General features: G+C 48.1%; 1 pseudogene; it reads right to left on the bottom strand.

Annotated features, from left to right (window-relative positions):
* Nucleotides 1–212: 212 nt before the first annotated feature.
* On the bottom strand, nucleotides 213–717 carry LOC140391313 (large ribosomal subunit protein uL14-like; annotated as a pseudogene).
* Between the last annotated feature and the right edge of the window lie 18,744 nt (nucleotides 718–19,461).

Below are 19,461 nucleotides of genomic sequence, written 5' to 3'. Positions count from 1 at the left end.
AGTCTCTGGAGGGGAAGAGCCCAGTAGGCTGGTTCATAACAGGATTGAGGGTGAAAATGATGCATGGGCATCTCATCGCTCAGGATGACTTCAGTGATGCGCCAGTCACTGAGACACTTCAATGCAACTGAGACCAATCACACTGGGCAGAACATTTAAAAAAAAATGATTTTGGGAGTAAAAATATTTATTGAATTGCATATATCTTTTACAATTGTTATGCAATGCTCCCAGCATTGGAAGCAATCCTGGGCCACAGATCCGCACATTCCTTGACAACAAGATCTGTGATCACAGAACCTTTCATTTCTCCTTTGTTATTTACTATCACCCTTGCATTGTCTTTGAAGTAAAGGAAGACACCATCTTTTCTCCGGTATGATTTCCGCTGGCATATCACTACTGATGTATACACCTTTTCCTGAGCTCTGGTTTGTATTTCTTTACAGTTGCCAAGCGGATTTTGCCAAGACCAGCAGCTGGTAGCCTGTTCAAACGTCTCTTGATCCCTTTGACAGAGATGATGTACAGGTTCTCGGCACCTATGTTATTTGCGCAGTTGATCACAGCCCCCACGGGGAGACCAAGGGAGATGTGAAATTTAGCTCCAGGTGAACCACCGTGTCCTCTTTGGCATTGTGGTTCAGGGAAAGAGCAAAACATTTTGAAAATTAACTCTGTGTGATGTGAGTGCTGTTTCTGACCACTTGTGTCCATCCTTCATAGGACTCATTCACCTGAGGCAGCCAGGTGGCCAACGACCCTCTTTTGACAGTGGAGCAGCAAAACCTTGCAAGATGCATCCATGGCACACTATCTCTCAGCACTCAGCACCAGCGCAGATACTGCCATGTCGATGCGCATTACCGTGTCGGATGAGTTGATAGTGGATAGCAGTGAGGGCATATCATGCTCATTGATGCAGATGTTGGAGGCAGGGAGTACCCAGGGCACCAACAATTGGAGGACAGCTGAAGACAAGGACCATGCTGAGTCCAAGAGATATGATGCCTTTGGCGATGTCAATATAGTGGCAAATGTTGAATGTCCAGGAGGATATGCGGGGAGATCTGGCGGAGATCCCTGATGGTCTGTGTACCATGGCATCTGTCGTGGAGGTGTCCCTGCAGAGCATGTGTGCTCTGTTGACCCTTAGCTCTGAGATGACAGTCTCATCCATTGAGAGAGACTCTCAGGGAGAGGCAGCTCCAGGAACAGAATGAGGCTTTCCTGGGGTTGCGGGCAGACTTGCAAGCCCTCACACAAGAACTGACCTCAGGAGGTCACTGTGAGTGCGAGAGAAGAAAACAGCAACCAAATCGTTTTGATGGTTGCCCGTCCCTTATTGAAGAGCAGGGAGGTGAGGATTCACCTCATAATGGCGAACAATCTGGTTGTTGTCTCTGGGGCCTCCTCTCATTGTGCCTTGGACAAGGGCAGCACGGTAGCATTGTGGATAGCACAATTGCTTCACAGCTCCAGGGTCCCAGGTTCGATTCCAGCTTGGGTCACTTTCTGTGCGGAGTCTGCACATCCTCCCCGTGTGTGCGTGGGTTTCCTCCGGGTGCTCCGGTTTCCTCCCACAGTCCTTGGTGTGCAGGTTAGGTGGATTGGCCATGATAAAATTGCCCTTAGTGTCCAAAATTGCCCTTCGTGTCCAAAATTGCCCTTAGTGTTGGGTGGGGTTACTGGGTTATGGGGATAGGGTGGAGGTGTGGACCTTGGGTAGGGTGCTCGTTCCAAGAGCCGGTGCAGACTCGATGGGCCGAATGGCCTCCTTCTGCACTGTAAATTCTATGAAAGTTCATTTGCCTCTCTGCCAGTCACTGAACCACCTTCCAAGTCCACAGTGACAGAGGATTGCCCAGCCATGTCACTGATCGAGCCCTCCCAGGTGATGCCTGCTCAGGCACCACCGGCTGGAGTACGACTATCAAGGTAATCTATGCCAACAAGGCATCCACGTCAGCCAGCTGCCTCTCAATGGCACTGACAGCCTCTCTGAACAGGCGCCGGAATGTGGCGACCATGGGCTTTTCACAGTAACTTCATTTGAAGCCTACTTGTGACAATAAGCGATTTTCAAATGTAAACTGAAGACGCTGTGAGAACAACCCGGGCTAGCCACAGTGTGGGTTAGTCTTTTTCCCTATCATTGTGTACAGCTGATGATTCAACTGGATGTTTTTGCGTTGTTTTATGTATTATTCTTACCATAAATTATTTACTGCTCACAAGCCAAAAGGTGTGAGGTCTATGGGATGGGGTGATGCCCATGGACTCTATGGGAGGACAAACATGCCAGCCTAGCCGAAAATGTTTTGAGTCAGGGCCTACCTGATGTCCCTGCTCCCCTGAAGATTCCTGATTTCAGGTTCCTCATCCTGGTCTTCTGGCTGCCTGGAATCTGAATGCAAATTGACGTTGGTGTCTCAGTCTGAGGCAGGTACAGCAGCATCAGCATCTTCCTGGTCCAGAGGTTCACCCCTGGAGAGAGCGAAATTATGATGAACGTAGCAGACAACGACGATAAGTGACATTCGCCCGGGCGGATACTACAAGGTGCCACCGGATCAGCCAAGGCATCAGAACTTTATCTTCAGTAGGGCGATGATTCTCTCCACCATCTCACTTGTAGATACATGGCAGCAGTTGTATCTCTTTGTCCTCGGGCAAAGTTGATGACCAGTGTCATCAACCACATTTTCAACTGATATCCTGTGTTGCCAATCAGCCACCTGTCAAGGCGATCTGGAGCAGTGAAGAATCTTGGCACCTGCGAGTGGCATTGTGGGAGTTGCCCCGATTCCTTGCACAGACCTGCAGAATCTGACTACCTGAACGTTCATGGAATGAAAACCCTTCCTGATCACAAAGCTGCCCAGCGCCTGCTGGCGCTTTGGGCACATACGTGCAATCGATGGCACCCTGGTGGAGGGGGAACCCTGCAATCACAGCAAAGCGTCTGGCCCGCTCAGGCTGATTGGCTAGGCCCCCCTTGAAATGAAGGAATGTTCTTACCCTCCTTAACACAGTGTCAGTCGTTGGTTTCATACAGCTGTGTGCAGCTGACTGCAAGACTCGACAAAAATTACCCACTGAGACCTGGAATGATCTGGAGGTACGCCCGCCAGGTACACATATCATTCTGCCCAGGAGTTGGAACTCTGGTTGAGTTTCCCACCCCAACTCATGATAGTTGAGGACAATTATGATATTATGTTTAGTGCTCTTTTTTGATGGGCTTCAAGTCCAAAAGATTTGATAATTAGGTTTGGTAAAAAGGTTTGATAATGCTCTGACTGATTCTTTGTGTAACATTTGAACTGTTACAAGGTTCAGATTTGACCAGAATAAATAATGACAATGGCACAGATGTAGATGCATAGAACCATAGAATTGCTACATTGCAGAAAGAGGCCATTCAGTCCATCAAATCTGCACCAACCGTCTGAAAGGACACTCTACCTAGGTCCACACCCTGTCCTATCTATGTAACCCCACTTAGCCTGCATATATTTGGATACTAAGAGGCAATGTAGCATGGCAAATCCACCTAACCTGCACATCTTTGGACTCTGGGAGGAAACTGGAGCATCCGAAGGAAACCCACGCAGACATGGGGGAAAAGTCAGACAGTCACCCAAGGCCGGAATTGAACCGGGCTCCCTGGCGCTGTATGGCAGTAGTGCTAACCACTGTGCCACCGTGCCACCCCATAGTGTATTTGGATATGTAGGATTATAAGATTCCAAATTCCAATCTTTTAAAATCACAACATATGATTTACCTAAAGATTAACTGCAGCTCAAGGAAAGAATCCCCAATTCGGCCCTTACTGTGAAAGCCAGTTTGGGGATTAGATGTTATTGAGATAAGTTGAGATCGGAAAAGAAAGGAAGCAAGTTCTCGGGAGTGAAGAATCACTTTGGAGAGGCTCTACGAAAATAGATTATGGACGGAGTAAAGCATAACAGGCCTAACTATGGTAATAATATGCAGCCGAAGTTATATTGGGCAGGATTTCCCAGTCCCGCCTGCCACTGGGATCGCTCAGTCTCGCTGAAAGTCAATGGATTTTTGGCTGGGCTGCCGAATTTCCCACAGCGGGTACCGCCACAATAGACAGCAAAATCCATGCCATTGTCATTGAAGGCTTTTGAATCCATATTACTGATGGCTATAAGATCAATTATTTCAGCGTAGACCAGAAGTCGAACTGAAAACCTTTTTGTTGTGGCCAGCTCAGCTGCACACTATCTTTCCAACTGAACTATCAGGAGAAATTTCTATCCTTTCCACATTCATTCATTTTGTTATGTGTTACAGAATGATACCGCTTGCAATTCAAAGCCAAAATATTTGGTTGGAAATGGTGCAAAATGTTAGTTCAGGGGATGACATGGAGTCGTTATCTCCTTGTTCTTACGTTTTACCACATATCAGAGTGGCCTTGGTTTCACAACTATATTTACCATTCCATTGGAATAGAGTTTTATATTAGACAGGTATTTTGAATGCCCCCCAAAAAACTTCTCAATCATGTTTATTTTAATTGCAAACCATCTGTTGAGCGAAAAGAATAAGGATTAAGGAATAAGGATAAGAATAAAGATTTATGGAATTGAATGAGAAAGATACTGGCAGTGTTAGGGAAGAAGGAATGCTTAGGTAATCAAGCAACGTGTGATGTATCTGTTAATGGTATTTCTTTGAAGTGAACCATTTGGCTTTTATACTTCATTATGTTTTTATGTAAGGACCTTTACAGTTTGCTGGCACTTAAATCCAGTGCTGCAGGTTCTGGTACACAGAATGATTATCAGATTTATTAAGTAGAATTAGACAATTTTTAACCATTAAAATGCAGAAACGTGCAGGATTCAATTAATCAGTTTGATAGTTGCTTCGAGCCTTCTTTGTTCCTTTTAACTTTAACTTTCTTGGAAGCTCAACGGTTTGTGTAAATAGACCTTGCTACATCTGCCAACTTTTCAAAATGCTTCCCGCTGATAATTTCTCACTTTTCACTTTTTCTTACAGGCAGTGACTCCTCCTGGGTCTGCATTGTTCCATGGGTGTGCTCAAATAAGCATTTTTCATTTGCAAATCTAGACACACTGAATGTAGGCAAGACTGTTGGGCTGCAACATGGGTCAGTAAAATTTTGTCTTCACCCAATATCCGCAGGTACAGATATTTCCAACAGGGATCGCTAGAAACAAGTTTTGTTTGATACTGAACGACATAGTCAGTAGTCCCTGCTCAATCTCAAATGTTTGAGTGCTTGTACTGTGTTCAGTTCTGGGGTTGGATTCGCCATTAGCTGATCCCGAAATTGGAAAAAGTGATTGGGCTTAAAATCGGTCCCGACGGCGAAATGGCAGCAGGCGCCGATTTGTTGCACTATGGGTGGGGGCCCTGAGTTGGCAGTCACAGCAGGTCTGGTGCATGGGATGGAGAATGATGGCAACCCGCTTTGCAATGAGCTCTGGTGCTCCGCATCGTTTGACAATGTCTGACTCCTGGCCACAGTAGCACTGACCACCTGGGTGATCCCTGCATGCAAGCTGGCCATTCCATCACTCAGTCCCATCGGATGCCTGGTGTGGCGGTGATGGGGATGGGAGGGGGGTGGTGGGGAGGGGGGGTGGGGGGGGGGAGGGGGGGGAGCTTGAGCTACCCACAGGGTCCGCTCATTCCCCCCCCCCCCCCCCCCCCCCCCCCAACGTCCGCCCATTTCCAGCCCAGACCAGCCTACCCCTCACACCCATCAGACAGAGCACTGAGGCAGGTTGTAACCGTGGCAACAGGTGTTTAATGTGAACGAATATATAAAGATTTGTGCCCAATCACCTTTAACTCCTGCACCCGTGCCAACTACCTGGAGTCTAACTTTCTGGCCTTACAGGCCCTAACGCCACATCGAGGTGGATCCCCAGACGGTACAGCAGGAGTGGAGGCGGCCTGCTGTGATTCCCACCCTGCAACCTGGGTCCCTGGTGGCGGGCATCTTCTGGAGCGACCGGGCCTGGATGGGCCCGGCTGCTGCTTGTGAGTCCTGGGTGGTGTGGTGCCGCTCCCTTCTGCCTGCTGCCCACTAGATGCGCCAGGGATAGGAGAGCGGGGGTGGGGGTGGGGTGGGGGGGGGGTGGTTGCTGCGGTGTTCTGGCACCTCCTCTGCGGGACACAGGCACTGGCCCCATCGCCTCCTCCTCCTTCAGGGTGCCCGATGGCCCCCAGGCTACCTCTTGCAGCCATGGAGCACAGGGCATGGACCATCTCCGTCTGGGACTGCACCACATCACACTGCGACTGTGCCACCACCTTCTGGGTTTGTGTCACATCAGCCAGTGACTGCGCCATCTCCCTCTGGGACTGGGCCACCTCCCTCTGTGGCTACGCCACGTTAGCCAGCACCTGGGCAATGCAGATGTTCACAGCCATGGTCTGCTGTGACTGGGCCACGCCCAGAAGTGCCGCTGCGATTTCCAGGTGGCTCTGGCACATGGTCGCGTGTGAGGCGGCAACCTGTCCTGCCAGGATTGGAGTGAACTCATCTCGTGAGAAGTAGAGATGACAACCTTGGAATAATTGAAGAAAATAGTGGACACTGTAATGCGAGTCTGAAGGACTGAAGGTCTGAAATGTTTCCTTTCCTAATCCATATGCATCTTATGAATTTTTCCTTTCCTAAATCAGATGTGCTGAGCTGAATTATGTTAACACGCCCCCCCCCCCCCCCGCCCCCTCCACCCACACACTACCTCAAGTAAGTGTACAGCTGAAACCTGAGACTTTTCTGCTATCCAGTGTTCAGTATCAGACTAGATGATATACTTATCCACTAAATATTTTGGCAGTTTTGCAGAGCTGATACTTTAATTTGTACTGTTCACAAAAACCCATCAGCATATAGCGCTAATGCTTTGTACTTTTTTGAAGGGCATGGTTTTGTGACAGTAAGCGCTTGTTAAGAGTTAGTGCATGAACTTTTAATGAATGAAGCAGAGTTGGACATTTCTAAATTTAGCTCCACTCAGTACTCGATCTGAGCCATGTTACATGAAGAAAGTATATTGGAGGAGACACCAAGCTGAAGTTGTAGCAGCTAACACTGAGGGATGCCAAGAGGGAGGAGGAGTTGGGGTCGGTGTTGGATGATGAGGTGTGGAATGAGGTCCTGTGGAGGGTGACTTGTGTCCACTTGTCCTACTCTCACAACTTAGTTTGAAGTAATATTCACCATTGTGTGAGGTGTGGCTTAATACAACTTAAAGTGGTGTATATAGGGCTCACCTAACAATGTCCAGGATGAGTCGGCTCTTTGTATGGGTAGAGGACAAATGTGAGCGTGTCCAGGGGGTCTGGCCAATCATGTACATATGTTCTGGTCTTGCCCCAAGCTTGTTGGTTTCTGGGTCTCCTTCTTTAGCACCATAGTTGATGATTCTGAAAATTGATCTTGAGTCCTGTCCATTGGTGACCATATCTGCGGTGTCGAACTCACCGGGGCCGCAGACGGCAGCGGGGACCAATGTCCTGGCCAACGCCTCGCTGATTGCCCAGAGGCGAATGCAGATTGGGTGGAGGTCAGTTTCTCCACCCAGTCTCTCAGAGTGGCTGGGAGATCTGATGGGAGATCCCCTATCTTGAGAAAGTCAAGTATACCATGAGGGGAGCAATTGAAGGTTATTACTGAAGATGGCAGCCGTTTATTTTGTATTTCAAAGAGCTGGCCACCCTCAGTTGCTAAAGGAGGGATGGGGGGAATGGGAGTCTTATGTTATGTACTCTGGGATAACACAGGCTGTAACTGGATGCAGCTTTAACCAAAAGATACTCCAGACCTTGAAGTTTGTTCAATCTGATTTATTGAACCAGTAGCACAGTTAGCACAGTTCTCTATGAGTTCGACTCTCTGCGAACCTATGTGTGGTTACTCTGTCTGACTAAACCCGACTAGCTCTTAGCCACGTGCTGGAGGTGTGATACTATACATACACCCTGACTCACTCTGTAGATGTACATCAGTGGAAAGAGGCGGAGTGTGAGCACCTAGTGCCTTTTATAGTGAGATCCCACCCCTGAGTGTCCTGCCTGCTCATTGGTCATGTCCTGTTCTCTGTGTTCATTAGCTGCCTGTCTGTATATCATTATCTGCATGTCTGCATATCATGACATCTCCCTTTTTAAAAAATGTTTTGTTGGCATATGGGAACGTACTTACATGTGGTGGCATATATTAACATATTTACAAGCGGTGGCATATGTGAATGTATTTACATGTGAAAACAGCCGTCTTCTGTGAGAAAACAGAACATAGCAAACAAAACAAATGGTCATAAGTCCAGTCTCTGGGGCTTGCGTCTGATCCTTGTCGACCGCCGGAGAGGTGGCGGTGGGGACAACGGCACCTTGACAGGTGGGATGGAAGCCTGACTGGTGGCCTCATAGTTCGAGGTATCAGGAGGTGGCAAAACAATGGATGGGAACGGAGAAGAAAGCGGTTGCGGGCAGGCACCGTTGCGCAGTGCCCGTCTGTTTCGTCGCACAACAGAACCATCAGCCATACGTACAACATACGAGCGGGGCGCAGCCTGTCGAACAACGACAGCTGGAGCAGACCAGCCACCATCCGGTATCTTGATCCTGACAGTGTCTGCCGGGGATAACACGGGCAAATCGGTGGCATGAGCATCATAGCCCTGCTTTTGCTGGTTTCGGAGCTGCTGCACCTTCTGCAGCACCGGGAGGTAATCTAGGTTGGGCAAGTGTATGGCTGGAAGTGTCGCCCGCATGTCCCTGTTAATCCGGAGTTGAGCCGGCGACATGCCAGTGGACAGTGGGGTCGCACTGGACGCAAGCAGCGCGAGGTAGATGTCAGAAGCTGAATCCGTGGCCTTGCAGTTGAGCTGTTTCACAATGTGCACCCCTTTTTCAACCTTCCCATTGGACTGCGGATAGTGTGGGCTGGAAGTGACACGTTTGAAATGGTATGACTCGGCAAACATAGACCACTCGTGGCTGTTGAAGCACGGGCCATTGTCACTCATAACAGCGAGTGGGATACGATGCCTGGAGAACGTCTCCTTACAGGCCTTGATGACGGTCCGAGATGTGAGGTCTGAGAGCTTCACGGCTTCAGGGTAATTGGAGAAATAGTCAATAATCAACACGTAGTCACGACCATTCGCACGAAAGAGGTCGATGCTAACCTTGGACCACGGGGAGGTCTCGATTTCATGCTGCTGCAGCGTCTCCTTGCTCTGCGCTGGCTGGAAGCGTTGACAGGTCGCACAGTTGAGGACTATGTTCGAGATGTCCTGGCCATAAACCGGGCCAGTAGACAGCCTGCCTGGCTCTGCGTCTGCACTTCTCGATGCCCAGATGTCCCTCATGGATTTGGCGGAGCACCAAGCTCTGGAGACTGAGTGGAATGACAATCCGGTCCAGCTTGAGGAGGATACCATCAATCACCGTCAGGTCGTCGTTTACATTATAAAATTGAGGGCACTGCCCTTTCTGCCAGCCATTGGCGAGGTGGTGCATGACACTCTGCAAGAGGGGGTCTTTGGCTATCTCCTCGCGGATACGAACCACCTTCTCATCAGACGCCGGGAGGGTGCTAGCACACAGCTGCACCTGTGATTCAATCTGCCGGATGATTTCCAGTGGTTCACTCGGCAAGGTGATGGAGTGGGACAATGCATCAGCGATGATGAGCTCCTTGCCAGGCGTGTACACTAACTCAAAGTCGTACCTTCTGAGTTTGAGGAGGATGTGCTGCAACCGAGGTGTCATGTCGTTCAGGTCCTTGTGGATAATGTGGACCAGAGGCCTATGATCCGTCTCGACAGTGAATGTCGGCAGGCCGTAGACATAGTCGTGAAACTTGAGAATGCCAGTGAGAAGACCCAGGCATTCCTTCTCTATTTGCGCATACCTTGTTTCGGTGGGCGTCATGGCCCTCGATGCGTAGGCTACTAGTGCCCAGGATGAAGTGTCATTGCATTGAAGCAGCACCGCACCAATGCCATCCTGGCTCGTAACTGTCGAGATCTTTGTCTCCCTGTCTGGGTCAAAAAATGCCAAGACTGGTGCAGTGGTGAGCTTGGCTTTCAGCTCCAACCACTCTGCCTGATGTGCTGCCTTCTACTCAAAGGCAGGTGACTTTTTCACCAGGTTTCGTAGGGCCGTGGTGTGTGAGGCCAGGTTTGGGATGAACTTGCCCAGAAAATTGACTTTGCCCAGGAAGCGCAACACCGCCTTCTTGTCTTCAGGGCCCTTCATGACTTCGATGGCCTTGACCTTGTCTGTGTCCGGGCGCACACCCTGCTGAGAGATCTGGTCACCTAGGAACTTGAGTGGCGACATGCCAAAGCAACATTTGGACCTGTTCAGCTTCAGGCCATTGGCATGGACACGGCGGAATACCTGCTGGAGATGTGAAAAACATGCTCTTCAGGGGTCGTGGATCATATGATGATGTCGTCCACGTACACACAAACCCCTTCAATGCCCTCCATCATCTGCTCCATGATACGATGGAAGATCTCCGATGCTGAGACAATGCCAAACGGCATGCGATTATAGCAGTATCTGCCAAACGGTGTTGAAGGTGCAGAGCCTTCTGCTGAACTCATCCAGCTGGATTTACCAAAATCCATGTGACGCATCCAACTTGGTGAAAAAACGTGCGTGTGCCATCTCACTGGTGAGTTCCTCCCGCTTCGGGATGGGGTAGTGTTCACGCATTATATTCTTATTGAGATCCTTGGGATCAATGCAGATGCGCAGGTCTCCCGAAGGCTTTCTAACACATACCATCGAGCTGACCCAGTCAGTCGGTTCGGTTACCTTGGAAATGATGCCCAGTTAGAACATAGAACATAGAACATAGAACAATACAGCGCAGTACAGGCCCTTCATCCCACGATGTTGCACCGAAACAAAAGCCATCTAACCTACACTATGCCATTATCATCCATATGTTTATCCAATAAACTTTTAAATGCCCTCAATGTTGGTGAGTTCACTACTGTAGCAGGCAGGGCATTCCACGGCCTCACTACTCTTTGCGTAAAGAACCTACCTCTGACCTCTGTCCTATATCTATTACCCCTCAGTTTAAAGTTATGTCCCCTTGTGCCAGCCATTTCCAGCCGCGGGAGAAGGCTCTCACTGTCCACCCTATCCAACCCCCTGATCATTTTGTATGCCTCTATTAAGTCTCCTCTTAACCTTCTTCTCTCCAACGAAAACAACCTCAAGTCCATCAGCCTTTCCTCATAAGATTTTCCCTCCATACCAGGCAACATCCTGGTAAATCTCCTCTGCACCCGCTCCAAAGCCTCCACATCCTTCCTATAATGCGGTGACCAGAACTGTACGCAATACTCCAAATGCGGCCGTACCAGAGTTCTGTACAGCTGCAACATGACCTCCCGACTCCGGAACTCAATCCCTCTACCAATAAAGGCCAACACTCCATAGGCCTTCTTCACAACCCTATCAACCTGGGTGGCAACTTTCAGGGATCTATGTACATGGACACCTAGATCCCTCTGCTCATCCACACTTTCAAGAACTTTACCATTAGCCAAATATTCCGCATTCCTGTTATTCCTTCCAAAGTGAATCACCTCACACTTCTCTACATTAAACTCCATTTGCCACCTCTCAGCCCAGCTCTGCAGCTTATCTATATCCCTCTGTAACCTGCTACATCCTTCCTCACTATCGACAACACCACCGACTTTAGTATCGTCTGCAAATTTACTCACCCACCCTTCTGCGCCTTCCTCTAGGTCATTGATAAAAATGACAAACAGCAACGGCCCCAGAACAGATCCTTGTGGTACTCCACTTGTGACTGTACTCCATTCTGAACATTTCCCATCAACCACCACCCTCTGTCTTCTTTCAGCTAGCCAATTTCTGATCCACATCTCTAAATCACCCTCAATCCCCAGCCTCCATATTTTCTGCAATAGCCTACCGTGGGGAACCTTATCAAACGCTTTGCTGAAATCCATATACATCACATCAACTGCTCTACCCTCATCTACCTGTTCAGTCACCTTCTCAAAGAACTCAATAAGGTTTGTGAGACATGACCTACCCTTCACAAGCCATGCTGACTATCCCTGATCATATTATTCCTATCTAGATGATTATAAATCTTGTCTCTTATAATCCCCTCCAAGACTTTACCCACTACAGACGTGAGGCTCACCGGTCTATAGTTGCCGGGGTTGTCTCTGCTCCCCTTTTTGAACAAAGGGACCACATTTGCTGTCCTCCAGTCCTCTGGCACTATTCCTGTAGCCAATGATGACATAAAAATCAAAACCAAAGGTCCAGCAATCTCTTCCCTGGCCTCCCAGAGAATCCTAGGATAAATCCCATCAGGTCCCGGGGACTTATCTATTTTCAGCCTGTCCAGAATTGCCAACACCTCTTCCCTACGTACCTCAATGCCATCTATTCTATTAGCCTGGGGCTCAGCATTCTCCTCCACAACATTATCTTTTTCCTGAGTGAATACTGACGAAAAATATTCATTTAGTATCTCGCCTATCTCTTCAGACTCCACACACAATTTTCCATCCCTGTCCTTGATTGGTCCTACTCTTTCCCTAGTCATTCGCTTAATCCTGACTTACCTATAGAAAGCTTTTGGGTTTTCCTTGATCCTTCCTGCCAAATACTTCTCATGTCCCCTCCTTGCTCGTCTTAGCTCTCTCTTTAGATCCTTCCTCGCTACCATTCAGTTGCTGAAGATCTTTGAGCTGTGCCTTCAGGCACTCCCTCAGTGGAGCCGGGACCTGGCGTGGTGCGTGGACCACTGGCTTGGCATCAGGTCGTAGCAGAATCTTGTATCGATATGGCAGCGTGCCCATCTCGTCGAACACAACCAGATACTGAACGAGGATGCCGTTAATGCCGGCCTGAAGATTCACATTGGAGGATGTCGTTGTGTAAACCCGCTGCACGAGGTTCAGCTGCTTGCAGGCATGTGCGCCTAGTAGGGATGCCCTGTCTGGCTTGACAATTTCAAAACATAACCGTGCATGGGTGCTCTGGTTGGCGATGAGTAGATGGCAGGATACCAGTGCCGTGATGGCATTTCTGTTGTAGTCCAGGAGCCTGCAGGATGTGGGAAGGGCCTTGGGGGTGCTTCTTGATGCGTTTGAAATCTGCCTGTGAGAGGAGGTTGGCAGATGCACCTGTGTCCAGCTTAAACTGGATGAAGCAGTGGTTGACCTGCATCACCGCACGCCATTCGTCCGCAGAAACCACCGCGAGGATGGATTGACTTTGTGATAAGTTGGATGTGGTATATTCACATTTGGTAATGATGCCCACACAGTAGGCGGAGACAAGGCATTCTTCCTCTGGATCCGTTGTGCTGCCAGGATCAGAATCCTGTAATCGTTGTTGCACACTCTGAACGCGCCGTCGTTGGAATTGGGAGTGCTGGCCCCTGACTGGAGGTGCAGACCTGCACAAGGCTGCATAGTGTCCAGGCTCCCCGCAGGTTAAACATCGCCTGCCTCTTGCAAGACAGTGTTTCTTTAAGTGGGCGTTGCTGCAGTTCGAGCACGTCATGACGTCGGCATCTTTACGCTCCACGTGTCGTCGCACATGCGCAGTGCGGGTTTCGGCCGCTTCGTTATCCCGTTCGCATCGCGCATGCGTGGGGCCCCGGGAAAAGCGCTCGGAATGGCCGCTTTCATCAATGCTGAGGCGCTGCATCCGGGAGATGGCCTGCACACTCTCTGCCTCGTGGGAGGCAAGTTTCTCATTTTCAGCCGATTTGTACTGGGCATAGCGATTTTTGGAGTGCTCATGCACTGTGCATGTTTCAGTCGCGACTGGCAGGGTCATATGCTTAATTTTCAGTGGCTGCTCTCTCAGAGAATCAGAGTGAACTCCAAAAACGATTTGGTCTCTGATCATGGAGTCAGCAATATCACCAAAGTTGCAGGACAGCGCTAGCAGGCGGAGGCTAGTTTAGAAGGAATTGAAAAATTCATCTTTACCTTGTAGATGTTGTTTGACTATGTAGTGCTCGAAGATTTTATTGGTGTCCACTTCACAGTGACTGTCAAACCTGTCCAGGATGGTCTGAAACTTTGTCTTGGCCTGGCCTTCGGTAAAGTGAAAAGAGTTGTAGAGTTCGATGGCTTGATCACCCGCTGTTGAGAGGCGAAGCGCGACCTTCCTTGCATCAGACGCACCCACGAGGTCTGAAGCTTCGATGTACAGCAAACACTTTTGCTTGAATGTCTGCCAGTTGGCACTGAGATTGCCGGAGGTCCTGAGCTGGTGAGGAGCCTGAATCTTCTCCATGGTGTCGGGATACATTCGCTGGTCGTCACGGAATGGACTGAGGTAAACCACGTAGACTAAGCAGTCTCCTGGTAGCATCTTGTGTTTTGTACTCTGGGATAACAGGCTGCAACTGGATGCAGCTTTAACCAAAAGATACTCCAGACCTTGAAGTTAGTTCAATCTGATTTATTGAACCAGTAGCACAGTTAGCACAGTTCTCTATGAGTTTGACTCTCTGCTAACCTAAGTGTGGTTACTCTGTCTGACTGAACCAGACTAGCTCTTAGCCACGTGCTGGAGGTGTGATACTGTACACACACCCTGACTCACCCTGGAGATGTTCATCATTGGAAAGAGGAGGAGTGTGAGTGCCTCGTGCCTTTTATAGTGAGATGCCACCCCTGAGTGTCCTGCCTGCTCATTGGTCATGTCCTGTTCTCTGTGTTCATTAGCTGCCTGTCTGTGCCTGTCTGTATATCATTATCTGCATGTCTGCATATCATGACAGGTAAGGGCAGGAAGGGGGTTGGTGTTTTAAGAGGGGTGGGGTTTTATGAGGACCGCGAATAATCCAGCACGAGTTTGTACAATCAAACAGAAAGTAACTTTATGTACAACAATATTTACACAGCGCCAGCAGTTCATTACTGGATCTCTCTCTCTCTAGCTGGTACCACACTGGCCAATTCTATTTATATAGCTGAAAAGTTAATGATTGCCCCTCGGCCCTCATTGGGAGAGCTCATATCCCTAAGAATCTTGGGGTAACCAATTGTCCCCAGTCAATAGGATCCAGGTGCAGCTTATAACATGGGTTAGGGTTTGGGGGTGTGGTAGGTGGGACTGGTGGTGTGGTTATTTTGATTAGTTGTGTTGTTTGTCTTTGTCTTATGTAAAAAATGAAAATAGTTAAATAAAAATATTTTTAAAACCACAGGTCAGACCTCTGAGGTGCGTATCAAATTGAGGCAATTTTTGGTGTTCCTAAATGGCCAGTTACAAAGATTGGCAGTGATCAGGCCAGGCAGATAAGAGGGTAACTGGGGCAAATAAGGGAAAATATATTTAGGCTTTTTCATAAAAATAGGCCACTTGGCAACTACAATTTAGGATGAGATATACAAGAAAAAATAATGGCGAGTTGTGAGAAAGATATGGCAATAATCATGGGTAATTTTAATAACATAGATTGGACAAATCAGATCCATAATGGCAATCTGGAAAGTTAGTTCATGGTGTTTTTGGGGCAGTTTCTTGGAGCAGCAAATTCTAAGCCAAATTCAGGGCAGCACGGTAGCACACGTGGCTAGCACTGTGGCTTCACAGCGCCAGGGTCCCACATTCGATTCCCGGCTTGGGTCACTGTCTGTGTGGAGTCTGCACGTTCTCCCGGTGTCTGCGTGGGTTTCCTCCGGGTGCTCTGGTTTCCTCCCACTGTCCAAAGGCGTGCAGGTTAGGTGGATTGGCCATACTAAATTGCCCTTAGTATCCAAAAAGGTTAGGAGGGATTATTGGGTTATGGGGATAGGGTGGAAGTGAGGGCTTAAGTGGGTCGGTGCAGACTCGATGGGCCGAATGGCCTCCTTCTGCACTGTATGTTCTATTTATCTATATATAACATCTTGCTCTAAAACAGGTAGTCGAGGAGAATATTTTCCACACAGAAGCCTGTAGCTCAGTTCTCGAAATGATGATAGAGGCTGAAAACCTTTTTGTATTTAAATAAAATGATTGGATGTGCACTTGATGTACCATAACCTAAAAGGGCATGGACCAAGGGTTGGTCAGTGTGATTAGACTAGATAACCCTCTTTGAGCCAGCAGAGACATGGGGGGCTGCATAGCCTACCCTGTGGTGTAACTTTGCTTTGGTTGAATGGTTGGATGTTAGAAAAATGTTTAATCTCTTGATATGGGGACAGTTTTAGTCATTTTTTTGTAAGTATCTCCTATGTTTGTTGGTTGCATTAATTTCTTGTAAGCCACTGCTAGGTTTTCCATTACCATTGCCTAGGATCACTATATGCATTGATATTTGTGAGCTTACGTGACTTGCAGCTGTTTGAAAGTTAACGGCAGCTTCCATTAATTTAGAACATACCAATATAAAGCTAATAGGATAAGACCTTGAAGGTTAAATTGATGCCCCTTCATTGAGATGCACAGATTTTCATGCAGAAGGGAATATTGACTGAAAAAAAATTGAACCTTTGAAAGGGTAAGTTCAGAAACTACATGTCTTAAACACAATAGGAGGAATATCCTTAGGACCAGAGGCCTTATTGAAATTGAATAAGCTGATTACAGAGCTGCGGGCCGTTTTGGAGATTTGAATAGAAGAGAAATTACTATGTTTCTGATAAAGAGTGAAGCTGTTACTATTTTCAATGATGCGCTTGTATACTTTATAAGATTGTACTGTTGGTTCGGCTGTAACCCCATTGTTTCAACATTTCCAACAATTGGTAACTATGCAACATTCATATGTATTCCACTGATGTTGAAATTAATGTCATGTAAATATATTTAGTGAACAATTGTACAATAAAGTATTGGAAGGTTAAAAAAAAAGAAATTGAATGAGTTGAGGATTCAACATTCCTGGTGAAGATTAAACTTTGGGCTGAATTTAGATCTGCAGAAATGGGTGGATTTGAGTACAGGTGGATTTAGTGTATCAAGGAATCCAGCTCCAACTCGCTGACTTTCACATTTCACATGAGCGATGTTATAACCCCACCGGAAGTCCCAGGATCAAGACCAGACGTTTTCACATTACTTCCCTGGAATTGGGTGGACTTGCAGGTGGATTTGGGGGGGGGGGGAGCACAGCGCCCGCAGTGGTGGTTAGGTATGGGATTATTAGCAGACGAGAAGGTTTGTGAGCAGGTGAGGGCTTCTATTCATGGGTATGTGGAGCTGAATGACACTGGGGGGGTGTTGGCCACTATGCTATGGGATAGGGGGTATTTGTAGGATGTTGGCACATTAACTGAGGAAGCAGGAGGCGGCACTTGGGATATTGGAAAGGTGAAGGATAGGAGGGTGAATATGATCTTTGACCCGGTGGGGGTGAATGGGGTATTTGAGGAATTTTGCAAGAAGCTATATGATTCGGAACCCCCGGCCTGGGTGGAGGGAATGAGGCGTTTCTTAGATAGGTTGGAATTCCCCAAGGTGGAGGAGGACCTGGTAGAGGGGCTGGGAGCACCCATTGGATTGGTGGAGGCTTTGGGGCGACGCAGACGGGAAAGGCCCCGGGCCGTGACACGGGCCCTGAGCCCGGATGGCTTCCCGGTGGAGTTCTATAAAAAGTTCTCGGGCGACCTGGGGTAAGGGCATTGAACGAAGCAAAGGAGAGGGAGGAGCTCCCCCCCCCCCCCACCCCACGTTGTCGCTGTACTCGATTTCCTTAATTCTAAAGCGGGAAAAGGACCCAAAGCATTTGTGGGTCCTACCGTCCAATCTCATTGCTGAATGTGGATACCAAGATGCTGGCAAAGATCTTGGCCTCACGGATTGAGGACTGTGTGCCGGGGGTGATAGGGGAAGATCAGATGGGATTTGTAAAGGGGAACGAACTGTCGGTCAATATTAGGCATTTGTTAAATGTTATAATGATGCCCCCGGCGGGACGTAATGTGGAGGTAGCAGTCGCTATGGACATGGATAAGGTCTTTGACCGGGTGGAATGGGACTATTTGTAGTAGGTGCTAGGGCGGTTTGGGTTTGAGCAGGGGTTTGTAGATTTGGCTGTTGTACCGGGCGCTGGCAGTGAGTGTGTGGATTAACAGGTGAGTTCGGAGCATTTTAGGTTGTGTAGCCATCTAAGATGGCCACCTGAAAAGGACCATGGGAATTATGGCCAACTCAGGACTCAGACAGATACAGAGCCTACGTGTATTTGAAACACATGTACCCGGTTCTGATCGAAACCCCCGCTCGTTTGTATTTGAATGGCACATTTTCCCAGGACACAGCCATGTGTTCTGGCTCTTTTGGATCCGGCCTGTGCCAACCCAATTGTAGCAGGAACAGCCAGCCAAGTTCAAGACCAACGATCGCTACGTGACGGATGAGCCTAGCAGAGACAGAGCCTTTTTCTTCGAACCAGCCAAGTGAAATCCAGATAAAGGCCTTATCCATTTGCACAGTGCCGGTTGCCCTGAAGTTAAGTGTAAGTTATTGTAGCTGATACGTGTAGTTTAACTCATAGTAGATATTTTGTTTGCATGCCGACATAACTCTTGTGTATGTAAATAAACCATCTTTTGAACTAACTGACAGGTTGTGTGGTCATTTGATCGATATAAGGGAAGGCTTGTGGTTCACCAACATCATTAATATTAGCAACAGTATTGGCGACGCTGTTGGGATTGAAACAGTCAACATTGTTGGCGACCTCTGATGGGACTCGATTAGAAGTGACTTGGTCACTCCGAGAGAACCCACAAACTTTGAGTCCGAGTACGAGAAAGAGAAAGAATCACAAGTGCAAGTCCCATATCGACCAAATAACCGAATTTCGGAAGTGTGTACTAACCCGCATGCATACCTAACAGGAAGAGTAAGGTAAACTCGTTAGAATTGTGTACAACTATCGAGGGATTGTCAGCTAGAAAATAGCTTAAGCCATACCCGCTGTTCAGATCGCCGCCGTATTCCCCTGTCCCAAATTAAAAGTAGAGAAAGAGATAAGAGAAGTAATGGCCACTAAAGCAATGGAAAGATTGATGAATCCACAGGAACCCGATGTCGCAGCGACCAACAGAGCACAGCAATGCTCCATATGGGAGGAAGAGTTAAGGAAATACTTAAAGGGGAAAGGATGGCCCCATTGGTCGAATTTTTGCTCTAATGATGAGTCAGGTCCAGAAAAGAAAGGACAAACTTGGTAGGAGAACCTAAGCGAGGTCCACAAGAAAAATGTAGGGAAAGTCAGAAAGCCGATGGCAATAGTGTCCTGTTTGGCACAGTTGCGAGGCACAGAGGAGGTCATGAAGACACTCCGTAGGTAGTTAATTGAGAAGGAAGAAAAGAACGAGGAAAACAGTAACGAAAGTGTGAAGATAATTGAGCAACTCCGGGAACAGTTAGCAGCTAAGGTTAAGGAAATGGCCG

The sequence above is a fragment of the Scyliorhinus torazame genome, chromosome 15, assembly GCF_047496885.1.
Source record: "Scyliorhinus torazame isolate Kashiwa2021f chromosome 15, sScyTor2.1, whole genome shotgun sequence".
NCBI lineage: Eukaryota > Metazoa > Chordata > Chondrichthyes > Carcharhiniformes > Scyliorhinidae > Scyliorhinus > Scyliorhinus torazame.
The sequence above is the reverse complement of the archived record's forward strand: the minus strand, read 5'-3'. Positions and strand labels throughout refer to the sequence as shown.